This window comes from Hylobates moloch, unplaced genomic scaffold (assembly GCF_009828535.3).
Source record: "Hylobates moloch isolate HMO894 unplaced genomic scaffold, HMol_V3 SCAFFOLD_8, whole genome shotgun sequence".
Lineage (NCBI taxonomy): Eukaryota > Metazoa > Chordata > Mammalia > Primates > Hylobatidae > Hylobates > Hylobates moloch.
Genome location: NW_026652283.1, coordinates 32,520,917 through 32,525,694, shown reverse-complemented (window position 1 = coordinate 32,525,694; position 4,778 = coordinate 32,520,917). Strand labels below are relative to the sequence as shown.

General features: G+C 42.5%; 1 pseudogene; it reads left to right on the top strand.

Annotated features, from left to right (window-relative positions):
• The first annotated feature begins 4,075 nt into the window (after positions 1-4,075).
• On the top strand, positions 4,076-4,542 carry LOC116472837 (FUN14 domain-containing protein 1-like; annotated as a pseudogene).
• The last annotated feature ends 236 nt before the right edge of the window (positions 4,543-4,778 follow it).

Here is a 4,778-nt window from a genome sequence, read left to right as displayed (position 1 = left end):
TATATCTTCTATGAAGAAATGGCTATTTAAATCCTCTGCCCCACTTTTTTCTTCTTTTTCTTTCTTTTTTTTTTTTTTTTGAGATGGAGTCTTGCTCTGCTGCCCAGGCTAGAGTGCAGTGGTGCAATCTCAGCTCACTGCAATCTCTGCCTCCTAGGCTCAAGCATTCTCCTGCCTCAGCCTCCCAAGTAGCTGGGATTATAAGCATGTACAACCACGCTCGGCTAATTTTTGTATTTTTAGTAGAGACTAAAACATGGGGTTTCACCATGTTGGTCAGGATGGTCTCGAACTCCTGACCTCAAGTGATCTGCCTGCCTCGGCCTCCCAAAGTGCTGGAATTACGGGCATGAGCCACCGTGCCTGGCCTTTTTCTCTCTTTTTTTTTTTTTTTTTTTGAGATGGAGCCTCACTCTGTCACCCAGGCTGTAGTGCAGTGGTGCCATCTTGGCTCACTGCAACCTCTCCCTCCCAGATTCAAGGGATTCTCCTGACTCAGCCCCACAAGAAGCTGGGATTACAGGCATGCACCACCACATCCAGCTAATTTTTTTTTGTATTCTTTTTAGTAGGTACGGGGTTTCGCCATGTTGACCAGACTGGTCTGAACTCCTGACTTCAAATGATCCACCCGCCTTGGCCTCCCAAAGTACTGGGATTACAGGCATGAGCCACCATGCCCAGACTTTTGCCCCATTTTTAATTGGGTTGTCTTTTCATTGTTGACATATAAAAGTTATTTATATATTCTGGATAGTATGCCCTTATCACATAAACGACTTACAAATATTTTCTCCCATTCTATAAGTTGTGTTTTCACTTTTTTTTTCTTGTTTCTTTTTCTTTATTTTTTTTTTTTACTTCTTCTTAAATAGAGATGGGGTCTTACTATGTTACCTAGGCTAGTCTCAAACCCTCAAACTCCTGGACTCCAGCAATCCTCCTGCCTCGGCCTCCCAAAATGTTGGGATTTCAGCTGTGAGCCATCAGACCTGGCCCTTCACTTTCTTCATAGTGTCCTTTATACACAAAAGTTTTTAATTTTGATGAAGCCCAATTTATCTTTTTTCTTTTGTTATTTGTACTTCTGGTGTCATATTTAAGAAACTGTTACCTAATCCAAGGTCATAAATATTTATACCTGTGTTCAAGAGTTTTATGAGCTCTTACATTTAGATCTTTGATCCATTTTGAGTAAATTCTTTTATATCGTGTGATACTTTAAGTATCTACTTTGGATAGATTCCTAGCAAGTGGGCATACAATGCTGCAGGGGTTGTTTTGGTTTGGGTTTTTTTTTTTTAAGAGACAAAGTCTCACGTCTTGCTCTGTCTCCAAGGCTGGAGTGCAGTGGCACGATCATAGTTCACTATAGCCTAGAAATCCTGAACTCAAGCAATCCTCCCACCTCAGTCTCCCAAGTAGCTAGAACTACAGGTGCATGCCACTATGTTCAGCTACGTTTTTTTATTTTTTGTAGAGACAGGGTCTTGCTATGTTGCCCAGGCTGGTCTCAAACTCCTGGCCTCAAGAAATCCTCCCACTTTGGCCTCCCAAAGTGCTAGGATTACAGATGTGAGCCACCACACCAGGCCCAGTTTTAAACACAGAAGCTGAATTTCTAATTCCAGTCACAGTTCCATCATCAATGAGGACAAGAGAAATAAGAATGCATTTATTTAACAAAACATTGTATTTTTCTTTGTAAGCAAATGACTAAAATTAACAAGAAATTACTGGATTACTGCCTCACTCATTTGCCATCACTTTTTCCAACTGCTGCTCCTACTGTCTTAATTACTTTTGTTTGGTGCTTTGCAGAACTGTCACTGTGAGGATTCATTTTGGACCTTAACTGTCAGATCACTTTAGCCAGCTTTCATCTCCTGCTAAAGATTCCACATGAAGAGATGGCATAAAGGAGCTGGTGGGTACAAGGCTCTTCACAGACATGCCAACCTGGAGAAACCCTTTGTGGCCAGCATTCCTTGTTCATCTAAAAAAATACACGTTCCTTTATATTCTAGTTTTCCAAACATGGATCTCCTCCTCTTCCCCTAAATTGTCTTTCCTTGTAGCTACACAAATGAAACCACTCAAGTTCCCATCTCTTCTCCCTGCCAATGTTTCATCGGGCTGATAATGCTGGACGGGAGAAAACAAACTTCTGTGACTCTTCCGCCATCTACTGACATGGAAAACTGCTTATGTGGCAGTGAAACATAAAGCACTACCGAAAAGGAGCAGGACCTAGATAGACCCTGAGCCCTGAAGTGGAAGACAAAAGACCAAGGTTGTTACCGAACTGGGGGATGGGGATGGAAAGCTGGATTTACAAGTGATGTCTTTTAAAAAAAAAAAAAATGTCAGGCTGGGTGCGGTGGCTCCCGCCTGTAATCCCAGCACTTTGGGAGGCTGAGGTGGGTGGATCACCTGAGGTCGGGAGTTCGAGACTAGCCTAGCCAACATGGTGAAAACTCATCTCTACTGAAAATATAAAAAATTAGCCAGGCATGGTGGCGCATGCCTGTAGTCCCAGCTACTTGGGAGGCTGAGGCAGAAGAATCCCTTGAACCCAGGAGGTGGAAGTTACAGTGAGCTGAGATGGCACCACTGTACTCCAGCCTGAGTGACAGAGTGAGACTCTGTCTCAAAAAAAAAAAAAAAAAATTTAAAGCTAGACATGCTGAATTTTAGCTATGGTTATTTGGTCTGGTATAAAGAGGGCCATGTTTAATGCATGAATCCCTTGCACCCTGCATAACATGAGAATAATATTCACAGTCAAGGCAAACCGTGTGAACTAATTCATCTATATATATATGTGATACATGTTTTTTTTAATCAACAAAAGAAGAAACCTATATCTAACCAAGTAGTGACTGAGCTCTCACAGTATGCAAAAACTAAAATGTGGCCTTTAAATCATTAAGGCCTAAAAACTCTCTTTCTCAGCTATATAGGTGAGTAAAGAATCAGACTGGGTGCAGTGGCTCACGCCTGTAATCCCAGAATTTGGGGAGGCTGAAAAGGGAGAATCGCTCGAAGCCAGGAGTTTGACACCAGGCTGGGCAACATAGGGAGACCCCTGTCTTTACCAAAAAATAGAAAAAATTAGCTGGGCATGGTGGCACACGCCTGTAGTCCCAGCTACTCCAAGGCTGAGGTGGGAGGACCATGAGCGCCCAGGAGGTCAAGGTTGCAGTGAGCTATGATCTTGCCACTGCACTCCAGCTTGGGCAACAGAGTGAGACCCCCATCTCTAAAAAAGAAAAGAAAAGAAAAATATTCAAGCACTTGGCTCTCCAAGCTGTCTGGCACAGCTGATAGAAGGAATACGCACTACAATAAGGGTCAAAATACAATAAGTTGGCAGTATTTTCTCTGGAGGGCACACTTTGCAGTTTCACTTTATATTGTATAAATCTCAAGCAATTCTGCTTTTCTGACTTCTGATTGGAAAGAGACCATTCCACACTATACTACCTCTTCCTGTACTTCTTATCAATGGCAACCCTCCTTTTCCTTGCATATGAAGTCCATTTAACAGTATATCTTGCAGCAAAGATTTCTTAACAGGATATAAAAACATTAGCCATAAAAGGAAAAGGTGAAGGATTAGCCTATACTAAAATTAAGAATATCAGGGGCTGGACATGGTGGCTCATGCCTGTAATCCCAGCACTTTAGGAGGCCAAGGTGGGAGGATCGCTTGAGTCCAGGAGTTTGCAATCAGCCTACGTAACATAGGGAGACCTCGTCTCTACAAAAACTAAAAAAAATTAGCCTGTGGTGGCACATGCCTGTAGTCCCAGCTACTCAGGAGAGTGAGGTGGGAGAACTGCTTGAGACCGAGAGGTCGAGGCTGCAGTGAACGGTGATTGCACCACTGTGCTCGAGGCTGGATGAGAGCAAGACCCTATCTCAAAAAAAAAAAAAAAAAAAAAATTCAAGAACATCTTTTCAAATGATACTGCTAAGAGTTCTAATAGGCAAACTATAGGTAGAAGAAGAAATCTGCAATAAATGTATCCCTCAAAGAATTCATATCCAGAATACATAAAAAACTCTGATCATGGCGACCTGAAACCCTCTTCCCCAAGAATATGACAGTGATGATGACTCTTACAAAGCGTTGTAGGTCACAGAGTATGTAAGAAGACACCAGTGGTGAAATCAAGTGTCTAGTCCCAGCTGGGGACCTGTGGTAGAAAACTATTCAGTGGCTACCCAGATTGTAATGGGTGGTGTTACTGGTTGGTGTGCCGGATCTGTGTTCCAGAAAGCTGGAAAACACAGCAACTGCAGTAGGAAGTGGCTTCCTTCTCCTTCAGATTGCTAGTCAGAGTGGCTACGTGCAAATCGACTGGAAGAGAGTTGAGAAAGATGTAAACAAAGCAAAACGACAGATTAAGAAATGAGCAAATAAAGCAGCACCGAAAATCTACAATATTAATTGAAGGAGTCACAGAATTTATCAAACAGAACATCAAGATATCCAGTCGATTTGCGGGAGGTTTTTTGCGAAGACATGCATCTTAAGAAGATGAATATTCTCCCACAGTGGATTCAACTATGAGAAGCGAAGTGGCAGCAACAACAAGGTGGTCTCTCAACAGTTCATGCTGCCAGGGTCTCTAGGGCAAGGAGAAGCAACTGGCTGGACAATACTGAACTCACAACTTAGCATTTTGCAATCTGAACCTTGCCAAACTAGTATCTGCTGTCAAACAACCTATGTGGAATGTGAATAATAGTATTCTTGGCTCCTTTCTTTC